The sequence below is a fragment of the Meleagris gallopavo genome, chromosome 1, assembly GCF_000146605.3.
Source record: "Meleagris gallopavo isolate NT-WF06-2002-E0010 breed Aviagen turkey brand Nicholas breeding stock chromosome 1, Turkey_5.1, whole genome shotgun sequence".
Classification (NCBI taxonomy): domain Eukaryota; kingdom Metazoa; phylum Chordata; class Aves; order Galliformes; family Phasianidae; genus Meleagris; species Meleagris gallopavo.
Window position 1 is genome coordinate 63866075 of NC_015011.2, and position 12450 is coordinate 63878524.

Sequence of the window (12450 nt, forward strand, 5' to 3'; positions counted from 1 at the left end):
CCAGGCTGGATGTGGCTCTGGGCAGTCTGGTCTGGTGGCTAGTGACCCTGCAGATAGCAGGGGGGTTGGAAGCAGATGATCTTTGAGGTCCTTTTCAACCCAGGCCATTCTATGATTCTATGAACACCCAGAAAGAGAAACTGTGGAGCTCTAGAATGACTAGGGTCTCTTATTTCTCTTAAGATTACTTTAGATTAGGAAGATTAGAAAGATTTTTCTTCCTTCCAACATTTATGTCTGCTTATTCGTTTAGTATACTAAGTAAAATTATGCCTTTTCCCAAACTTGTATCTCTTCTACTGAATCCAGTGGTAAATGAAGTTTTCAAACTGTAAAATATGTGTTCCTTATTGCAAAGAAGGGAAGTGTAACATGTCCGTCAGCAGTTCTTCATCTTGTGCTGTGCATGAGAGGTAAAGAAACTTCCCCTGGTCTCACTCTTTAGATAATTGAATTGTGCTGTAACTCCTTATGGTTGGTGACTGTGGAACTGTACTTCTGGGAAAACAAGACTGGTAGGAAGAGCAATAACTCTTAACAGCCTTCCTGATATATTTGGAAAAATCAGATGAGCTATCAGGTTCCTGTAATTGACTCTGTGCTTGAAAATGTTTTATATTCAGTTCGGTGAAGGATGTGAACTCTGCTCTAAGTCTTACTTTATCTGGCTGTCACACCTATAACAACAACACCATTATAAAGCAAACTGAGAATTTTACCTTCTTTCCCAGAGGCCTGAAGAAAGACTATTGTATGTCCCATAAGATGCTGGGAGGGAAGAAGCAATGATTTTAGTATGATCTATCTTCAGCCTGATTACTCTAATCCCTCCTGCTCTGCATCAGAGCTGAAGCTATTCCCCCCATTTGCTTCTGGGTACCCACTCTCAGGCCAACAGCTTCTGCTCTGTTTAGGTCAACAACTCAGACACACATTTCATAGCCATCTGCTTTTGGTTTTGGTTTTATAAAATATGCAAAATAGCTTCACTTCCTCTGACATCCATACACTGAACTGCCATATTATACAGATGCTTTTCTTCAAACTTTTAATTTGCAAAGTCTGATTAAATTGGGAGTTAATTGTGAATTGATAATTAAATCATTTAACTGCCTTAATGCCACATTTCTAAATGAATTGTTTTCTAGGACTTCGACAAGTCATTTTTGTACTTGGTTTACACAATCTGGGAAGCTGTCGAGCCTTGATCCAACATTCTCTCTTCTGGAACATGGAATTAAATGCCCAAATGGACTTTCAGAGGAACCACTGAGCTTACTATCTGAACCTCTGTAGTACACCTTACATACTGAAAAGAAACAGAAGACAGGAGAGAAAACATACTGGAGAAAAAGAACATATTGTCTGAGATAAACAGACAACAGATCAACAGTTAAAATAAGTTTTGTTACTTTTATACATTTACATGCAGTACATATTTTACAAGGACTGCTCTGAAAGTAATGACTCCTATTTTATTATGTTGACCCACGACATCAGAGTTGGACGTTGGTGGTATGGCAGTAGAGGTTGAAAGTTCCACCAGTATTTCATTACATTTTGTTGCCATGTGACAGATGGAAGTAGAGGAGCAGTCTGACAAAATGGTGTCTGACATGGAAGTGTGTGTTAAGCAAAGATGTATCACTGAATTCTTCCATGTAAAAAAAAATTGCAGCTGTTGACATTCACTGACACTTGCTGAATGTTTCTGCAGCCCCAGCAGTGGGTGTGAGCACAGTGAGGCAGTGGGTGGTGTGTTTCAGGTGTGGCAACAACAGTGTTGCCATGTTCTAGAGAGCCCTGCAGATTTTTATGAGCATGGCATGCAGGCTCTTGTTCATCACTGATGAAAATGCATAGCTAATGGTGGTGACTACAGTGAACAATAGGGTTTTATAGCTGAGAATTTGTTCTATCAAATAATGTTATTGTGCTTTTTATATCTGTTGTGGTTTCCATGGGAAAAAACAGGAGGCATTACTTTCAGAGCAACCCACATACTTTCGGGCAGCAATTCACTGTGGCTTCACAAGCTGGGTTTCTATTGGGTAAGGATATTTGAAAACAAAAAGACTGAATCATTGCGATTGTTGTAATTATTGTGAATTTTCTCACAGTGAGAAACCAGAGGTTTACATTAGAGTTTTTGCTTGCTCTTATATTCATTAATGACAGTTTTGTCATTATGTGTAAGTATTTATACTAAGGCACTTTCATAGCCCACTTACATCATGAAGATGAAGAATGCTTAACTAATCTGTTAGCTGGATATGGTTGTTATTTCTCTCTAAGGGTTACTCTAGTGATTTGTAATGTTCATTGAAATATCAGCAGCTTACCATCTAAGACAGGCTGGTATCCCAACTTCCCTAAAAATCAAGAAATCAAGAAAATCAGCTGATGTTTATTGGCCTTGCTATATTTGCACTTAACGTAAGTACACTTATGATATTGAAAGATAATTGTGACAAAGCTTAAAATGGTTTTAGCCAATGCTATGCAATCTATTTCAGCAAACATATACGTATGCCCTCTTGGTGTTTTAATCAGTATAGTTAAAGCTATTTCAATGCTTTTTCTAGAAAAGAAATCATTCTTCTAACCACAAAATTACTCTAAGCTGATAACTGAAACAGGTTTCATATTTAATTTATGTCTTTTTTTTTTTCTGTCAGGATTTTTAGAACTAAGAAAGTTCTACGAACAACATGTGTTGATCTTGTCTTAATTTCAAACTGAGGAGCTTCTTGGTGAGTTGTACACCATACTTGCACACTTGGATGTGACATATCAATTTATGGCAAAGACATAACTTTAATCAAGAGTCTCCTGGTAGAATCATTTGCAGGCTGTAAGATTTTCAAAGCTAGAATGTATTCATCTCTGAGTTCTCTTCAGATGCCAGTGTGTGGTAGCTTTATAAAAGTATGACTCAGAGCATATAATTAATCCCTAAAGCATATCAGACTTTTACAAGTTATCTAGCAAATGGGACTTTGCCATAATGGTTAAATCATTTCATTTACAAAAATGCAGGAACGAGTTCAGCTGTAACAGTTCTTATGGGGGTACAGTAAAGTACTCATTTCTGTGCTTAGGAAGGAACACAGTAAAGATGTATTCCTCTTCAAAGTAAGGAAAGAACTATGAGATTCTAGAATATGTACATATGTAGATTATTCTAGACTTGTATAGTTAATTTTCTTTGTGATCTGTTAAACATGGAGAAGAGCTGAAGATCTACTACCTGAATCATTAGCTAATGGGTGAAGACTGCTGAAGTTCTGGGACAGTGTTCACAGAATTACCTGTGCTGCTCGAAGGTAACTATCCATATTGCTTTCAAAGTGCGGTTCACTGAGTGTAAGAATGGCAGTGTAGTATCAGAATAAAAATTAATCTAGGTGATTTGCTGCCCAGAACTGATAGTTTAGAAGCTTAGCAATGAGCACTAGCTCATGGATTCATAGTAACATATCTTGGGCCAAGATAAAAGCTAGCTACTGGTAAGAGATAAAGGTCCTGCTCTTTCTCTGAGACTCAGTACCCCCAGCTCCTGGATTCACAAACTCTTGCCTGTACATTTCTGGTGCTCATCCAGTCATGCAGCATGCAAACTCACTGAAATAGCAGAAAACACACTTAAAAACAGAAATGAAAAATAAAAATAAAACATGAGAAAGTGCTTTTGTATTTGGTGAGTTGATCTGGCTTACCCTATGATCAGTCAGGTACCAGAGCCAGACTGAGCATTCAGACACTTGGAGTCAATGAAGGTGGGAGGGAAGAGCCGGGAAATCTAGGTAGGAGGAGGAAATGAAAATGGAAATAGCTAATTCAAAACTTATCATCTGTGCAATTTGTTTGTTTGTTTGTTTGTTTGTTTTCTTTACATAAGTGCATTACTTTCTACGTATTTTCCTTGAGTTTCATTGGCTATTCTATTATTTGGTCAATCACCATCATGCAGTTCTGTGGCAATTCATTGAATCCAGCACTGTAGGCAGCATTAGATCTTAGTATTCAGAGCCTAGGAGGACCATGACAGCAACTGCCTTCCATTGTGAAAACAGATCACATAGTTCAATGCACTCTTTCCTGCCTTTTAAATACTTATCAGTCCTTGAGAGAACCCTTCCTTCCAACTTGAGAGATCTGAATGGCTTTTCATAAGGAGGGTCGTTGCCACCTTTTCAGGTGACAGATGGACCACTTGGGCATTGATTTTGTCCATATGATGGATAACTTTCCTGAGCAAAAGTCATGTTTATATGTATCATATTTAGTATTCATTCCTTTCTTTTTTTCTATTACTACATCTTTATGGGAGTTGGGAATGTTTCTGTGATTTTCATGCAGGAACAGAGAGCCGTTGTTAAACACTGGGGCCATACTACCACCTTCCATTCTTCCAGCACTTTGTTGATGCTGTGCTATACAATCACACATCATAGCAGTTCCTCAGATAATAATCTTTAAGCTCCTGAATAAATATCACCTGTTCCATATACTTTTCATTGTTTTTTTTTTAATTATTATTGTTTCAAGCTATCCAATATTGATTCTTTGAGTCAGCCCTTTCTGATGAAGAATGTCTCTACTGTACAAAATTCAGAGGCAGTCAGGGCCATTAGATACTTCTGAAAATCTCTGAGGTTAGCAATATTTCCAGTCAAAAACATTAAACAAATAGTCCCTGTGGTAGGCAAAAACTCCTCTGAACAGGCAGTGTGTATTTGTGTGCACGCATGTGAAGGCTGAATGTCCAAACATCCTGTCTGGAGAAAAACCTTGGGAATAGGGGAGATCTGTTGAGACAAATGCTAAGGGATGCCCAGGACCTTGGCTGATAACACTAGAGACTGACAGTGGCAAGCAGCTGCACTGCAGGAACACGACTTGCTGCCTGACCTTCCCAGACCAGAAAGAACTCTCCATCTAAGAAGGGGAATCTAGACCTAAGGAAGACAGTGCTTCTGGGACAGCAGGCAAGCATGTGAAATAGCTAGGTAGGATCAGAGCTCTAACCTTGAATGTTCTTGAATAGACTCCAATATCCATATTCATATGAGTTCTGATTTCTCTGTGTCTCATGAGTCAGGCCCATTACACCTTTCCTTATTTATTTATTGTATAACAGATAACAGTAAATTGAGGTTTCATTTCCCTCTTAATGCTAAGAATCTTTAAGGGCATTTTCAATGTTTTGAAATACTGCTTCTCAATTAGAAATATATCTGTTATTATTTTGAGAAAGGTTGTATGTTTCCCTATTTACCTAATTCTCATAACTGAATAATAAATGAAAAAATTCATTAATGTGCATCTTGCCCTAGAAGTTAAAGAACCATTAATACAGGACAATGAATACAATTATAAATGCAATCAGAACTGGTGTTGCAATTATTTAAGCTGAAAGTGATTTCCTGGGGTAAGAGTACATCTAATTGAGCCCTGTTTTAAATCCAGTAGGTTTTATTCTATGCCATTAACTCTCAATTTGTAAATCAAACTTCTATTTATTCTACAGCAAAACTAGTCTTTAGAAACCAATACTTCTTTTTCCTGATCAGAATTATATATAAGACTACGGGGTCTGAACAACTCCAGTTCTTCAGCATGTCTTTGTAGTGTAGGTGTTCTATCCCTTGGATCATTTCTGTAGCCCTTTGGAGATGGTCCAGCAAGTCCCATGCCTCTCATGTCCCTGAATTCCTGAACTTCTAAGCAGGAGTCAGAAGAGCAAAAGCCCTCCCAGAGTAAAAGTGGATCGAGTCTGATGCCACCTCATGAAGCTGAATGTGTACACAAGTCTCTGGGGCCTGATGACATGCATCCCATGGTTCTGAAGGAAATGGTTGATGTGATTGCCAAGCCATCCTCTGTCATATTTGAAAAATCATGGCTGTCAGGTGAAGATCCCAGTGACTGGAAGAAGGGAAACATCACTCCCATTTTCAAGAAAGGGAGAAAGGAAGGTCTGGGGAGCTATAGGCTGTTAAGCTTCACATCTGGCCTGGGGAAAATCGTGGAGCAGATCCTCCTAGAAGAGATGTTAAGGCACGTGTGGGATGAGGAGATGATCCAAGACAGCCAGCACGGCTTCAGCAAAAGCAGATCACACCTGACCAATCCAGTGGCCTTCTATGATGGAGTGATGGCATAGGTGGACAAAGGAAGGGCAACTGATGCCATGTACCTGGACTTGTGCAAGGCCTCTTACATGGTCCGGCACCACATCCTTGTCTCTAAATTGGGAAGATATGAATTATTTGGTGGGTAAAGAGTAGGTTGGATTGTCATAGCCAGAGGGTTGTTTTCAATGGCTGTATGTTCAGGTGGAGGCCAGTCACAAGTGGTGTTTCCATGGGTCCGACTTGGGACCAGCATTCTTCAACATCTTTATCAATGACCTAGATAGTGGGATTGAGTGCACCCTCAGCAAGCTTGCTGATGACACCGAGCTGAGTGGTGCAGCTGACACAGGGAGACCTGGACAGGTTCAAAAAGTGGGCCCATAAGAACCTAGAGAGGTTCAACAAGACCAAGTGCAAGGTGTTGGTTGCACTTGTGTCAAGGTAATCACAGAACCATAGAATGGCTTGGGTTGGATGAGATCATTAAGTTCCAACATCCCTGCCACAAGTCTGAGTTCCCAGGTTCCTCCTTCCTCCCTTTCTTGTAAATGAGAGGGATGTTTCCTCTTTTTCAGTCTCTAGGGACTTCTCCTGACTGCCACAATCACAGATCTGAATACAGACTGGGAGAAGAACTCATTGAGAACAGCCCTGTGAGAAGAACTTAGGAGTTCTGGTGAACAAAAAGCTGGACATGAGCCAGCGGTGTACACTTGCAGTCTAGAAGGCCAACAGTATCCTTGACTGCCTCAAAAGAGGGATGGCCAGCAGTGGCTCATGTGCAACTTACCATCCACCAGTACACACATACCCTTTTTGGCAGGGCTTTGTCCTTACATCTCCCAGCTTGTCATGATCCAGGTGCAAGATCCTGCAATTGGATTTGTTGTTGTTTCAGAACATGAGGTTCTGAAAGCAGGACAGGAGCTATTTCATTACTACCTGTTACTTGAGTTGGGTTCTGGCAGAGCTCAGTCCTTAACCCCGCTATCCAACATGCTGATGAAGGTAGGTTCTGTTTCCTAGCCAGCCTGCTTCAGAAAAGGAGTTTTGTACCCCAGAAGCTGTTCCTAAGTCTGACTCATAAGCACCTGACTTTCCTGTGGGTACCCAGAGGTATAGACAACTTCAGAGCATCAGCTATTTTGTTCTGATAAAGCTAAACTGGAATGACAGTTTGATTTGTTAGTTAATTACCAGCATTTTGCTTTTTTCTTGGAACATTGTTAGCGTTTGGTTCATACTGACCTGCAGAAACTGCCTACTCACTTATTTATCTCTTCTAGTCAGCAACATAATGAATAGCAGCCAACATCATTGTAATGGCTTTGCAGATACCTTCAAACCTGATGGCAAGCCATATATTAAGATTTCTCAGTGGAAATCAGAATTTGATAATAATAGCTATCTTCAGTTTTATGGTTTGAGGTGTAATAATAATCAATACCTGGGATCCAGGCAGGTTCAGGATGATGATAACTGTGAGAATGATTGATCATTGATACAAATTATCATCTGATTGGAGTGGATTCCCTGTAAAGTAGAAATGTTCAAATCAAGGTTGCTTTCAGAAGTATGTACTTGCTTCTGTCTCAACAGAAATTGTTACAGGAAAGAGTGATAGTAGGGATCAGATTGTATTACTGCAGTTTTCTCTTTTGGTCTTAAAACTTCATACATTTTATTTCTTAGAATGGAAATGTTTGCATTTTGAATTATTTACCAGTTTGCATTTTTACTGTCTTTCTCCATATCTTCATTGCATAGTAAAAGGAAAAGTAAAAAAAAAAAAAGTTATGTACCTTTATATCTGAAGGACAGAAAAGATTCCCATCTTTTCAAGTCATCTTTCATCTCTTATGAATTACTGATAAGGACAGATTATCTTCTCCCCAAGTGTATGCTAAGCTCAGATAGGTCCACATCTCATTGTTATCTCTGTAGGTAACTGTTATATGCCTGAGCGCACAGAGAAAAGGACTGAATTTGTACTGGATTAGGTTTTGTGTTTTTTTGTTTTTTGTTTTTGTTTTTTTCTTGTCTAGCAGGATTGGTAGAAAGAGTAGTAAATGAAACAAAATTAGTATGAACCCCAAGGTGAAAATATACTTAACAACCAATCTGAACATACTAAGACATAGCGTGCCATAACTAAGAGTTGGCTTCAGTTTCAAGTCCCTTTTGGTTACAGGCAGGCATGCTAAAGTCCAAATAACTCTGGGATTTTTAATACACTCAGATAGTTTTTCCTCTTTCTCATTTCTCTGAACTTGTGCCTAGTTCAGCAAATCTAAAGGAAATGCTAATTTCTGTTTTGTTTTGTGTGGCAGGTATCCACCCCGCACAGCTGTCACATCAAGTCAGTACCCTCACCATTAATCTTTACAAAACCACTCAACTCCTGCACTTCCATGGAAAGCTTGTACAGGATTATACAGAATACTCCGTATTTGCTCTGTCACTGTTTTCTGATACCATTAAATGCATCCTTTCTCACTAATTTTATGTTCACACTGGTCATTTCCTTGCCTTCCAGGTGCAAAGCATCATGGCAAAAGCCACCTTGACATTTTAGCTTGGTCCTAGCTCAGGACCTAAACTCCCATTAGAACTCTCTAAAGAGCTGTATTTTTCTTTAACAGCAATAATAAATGTCATTAGATTGACTATTGTTAAAGTTACATCCTAAAACTTTACTCTTTCAAGTGAGTGTTCGTAATGCAAGATCTGATCAATAGTTTCAGCGTTAAGATGATGCAGCTTCCCTTATCCTTTTGTGCGGGGAGACTAATGAAAAGACTGTGCTATGTTTCCAGTCTTTTTTCACACGTTCAAAAAAAGTGAGGAAGTGTGCATGTATGCAGATTTTCATGCAGGTAGTTCCCAACAGCCTGGGTGTCCAGCTAGCTGTTTTCTCAGTTCCTCTCTCATGGCTTTTGCAGAAAATATGTTTTTCTGAAGATTAAGATTTTGTTGAGGGAAAATGGGAAGTCCCTAAATCATTGTTTTCCTGCAGTCAGCACTGCTGGCTGGGGAGCATGAAATACGCTTACTTGACAATTTATTGTAAAGGGATAGAAAAAAACAATTTACTTTCCATCAATGACTGCACACTTCCAGTTTCTCTTTTTTTCCTGCCTTCCCTACCTTAGCTTCAACTGACTGCTAATAGCTTGTTAATTACTTGTCAATTACTTTACTGGCCTTACCAGTAGAAGAAGATAACATTTTTCTTGATTTCAAAACTCTTCTTTACATTTCCCATTGTCCCTGGTGTAGGAATCGAAAACTCAAATTAAAAAATTACTTATATACAAAGGAAGATTTGAAGAGAAAAAAAAAATGCACTGATCTTAGACGTGCCTTGGTACTTTCTCTTTTTGAAATATAGCCTAAAGGAAATCATTTCTTCACCAATTGCATTTGGAAGCATTGTAGTCAGAGGGTGGGTGGGATCATGGTGTCTCCTGGGATTGCCTGTTAGTGATTTGTTACTGTCTTCCATCTCTTACTAAAACAAATTTTATAGGGCTATACTGTTATAAATTCAAATATTATAGGCTTGTTATAGTGAGTTATGGAATATGTATGGTATAAAAGCAGATACAAAGTAAGACTATAACTTAAAAGCATTCAATCATTCAAATGGATCAGATACAGTAAGTAATTTCAGGGCCTGCACTAAATGTGCCTTCGCTGTGCAGTTAGACCATGCACCTCCATGGTTTTCTCCCCAGTTCTACTATTTACATAGATAATCTCATGCAAATGAGTCAAATTCCCCCTCCAGGAAGTCCAGGGGCTGAGGAGGCCACATTCCAGGTTGCTCTCTACAAAGTGATTACGAAGCAGCAAGAACACAACTCTCCAATGCTCTTCCTGCTTCAGAAAGACAGATATCATTTGACCCAATTAATAAGCACAATATCTGCACCTAGGGTTATAGAAGCTGCCTTCAAAGGCAGAACGGACTGCTATATAGCTAAAGCTTTGCAAAGAGTATGTGTTTTGCCTATATTCTAGTTCGAGGGTGCTGAACATCTAAAATAACATAGATAGTAGATTTCTACTTGAAATAGCAGTTCCTTCCTAAAGCTTCTGTTCTTTCCTCTAGAAGCCCATAACTTCATTTTTCAACTTAGTTGCAATATTTTGCAAAGGAAGCCTTAGAAATAAAAGAGGGGCACCCACCCTCTTCTGGTAAAATTCCTTCCCCTCCCAAAAAAAATCCTTAACTGAGGAACCCAGCTGAGCCTCCTGGCATTTCCATGCCCTGCTGAAGTTAAGTTCAAGTTTTCTTGATAAAGGGAAACTGAAATTATATTTTAACTTTAATTGCAACAAGAAGAATGATGATAAAGCTTCAAGCTTCTTTATTGCTGAAAAAAAAATGTTGTTAAATGTTTAATAAAACGTAGGAATCATTTGCCTGGGGAAGCTGTTGTATCCCTGTTATCAGCTTTTAATAATATATTAGAGTCAGATAGCTCTCTGTCAGTGTTGCTGTAGTACAGTATAACCTGCCTTGGGGCAGTTGAACAAAATACTTGATTTACTGAGATCCTTCCCAGTCATAATTTTCTATGATTGCATGCCATCCCAAGAAAAAAGCTTTCCATGCTGCTCAAGCCCGTGAAGAACTTGGTGTTCTTCTACACATCTTAAACCTTGTTATGTGCATGCATCCAATGAGACGGTGGAAAGGTGAACACTGTTTCTGCCCTGCCAGTTGCAGTGGCTGACATAACCAATGAAATCTTCATCCAAGCAATTGACTGAGTCTGGGCTTCAGTGTGGAGGGGGAACTCTTCACAGCTTCTTGATAATTGGGGAAGCTGAGAAGGCAAATGTTTAATGGAACATCCATTGTAGCAATTTAATGGTAAATTTGCTCTGTGGAAAAGAACCACCCACTTGGGGGAATGTATCTACAGGCATTGTATCCTGCTTCACTAGATATTTACCTGGCTGATATCACAGAATTGCTGAGATTTAATTCATGTTTCTAGAATCATAGAATTGTCATAGAATCATAGAATGGCCTGGGATGAAAAGAACCTCAAAGATATCTATTTTCAACACCTCTGCTATGTTCAGGGACACCAGTCACTAGACCAGGCTGCCCAGAGCCACATCCAGCCTGGCCTTGAATGCTTCCAGGGGTGGGGCATCCACCTCTCTGGGCAACCTGTCCCAGTGTGTCACCACCCCGTGTCTTAGTTTAAAACTATTCCCCCTTGTCCTATCACTATCCACACTCGTAAACAGTCATTCTGCCTCCTGTTTGTATGCTCCTTTCAAGTACTGGAGTCACAGTGAGGTCTCCCCAGAGCCTTCTCTTCTCCAAGCTAAACAAGTCCAGTTCCCTCAACCTTTCCTCAGAGGGCTCCAGCCCTCTGACCATCTTAGTGGCTCTCCTCTGGACTCGTTCCAAGAGCTCTGCATCTTTCTTGTCGTGGGTGCCACTTTGTGGTAGTTGCTATAAGGTCCCATTCATTTCTTCTTTAAAAATTCCATAGTCTGTAGAGTATAAAACTTTTGAAAGAAAAATAAATCCTTTATAGAGTAAAAAGAGTAACTAAGTCAGATTTCAAAGGGTATTACATTTTTCTTCTATTTTAATTTAGAATGACTATTCTATTCCCTATATCTGTTGCATATGTATACTAAAAGCTTCTTAACCATATGAAATGCTTTACCTACATCATTTCTGAGAGGAAGAATGAACAGATGCTGTTAGCAACTGATAAAGAACACTTCATTTAAGGTTAATTTGTATTGTTTGTGTCATTACAACAAATTGCTTAGCATTCACCTTAAAATTTCTACTGGAATACAAACTAAGTACAAGTGTAGCAGTAATGAAATATTAGGCTTTCCTGTTCTATAAAATTTTCTGTGTAAAATATCTATAACTGTGTGGACTTAAAAATAATCTCTTCATGCAGTTCTTTTAAAATTAACATTTTACTGAAAGAAGCAGAGTAGAATGAACTTTTATTTAATACAAATTTTGGTTATGGCTGTAACATAACATCCAGTTTTCCCAGGTGATTTACCACACAAGTAATCTGAGCTAACAAACATTATTATAATTCCTTGCATTTACATAGAGGTGTTCTGGAGCAATTGATCCCATAGTGATACACATTATTGTATCCCACACTGCTTTAGAAATGTGCATATATATCAAAATGCTAATGTAAGTACCAGATAAAATGCTTTAAGAGTAAGATTTCCACCACTGCAGAAAGCGAGTAGGAAGCTAAAGAGCTGCCTGGAAAAATAATTATGGGTACAAAAATTATAT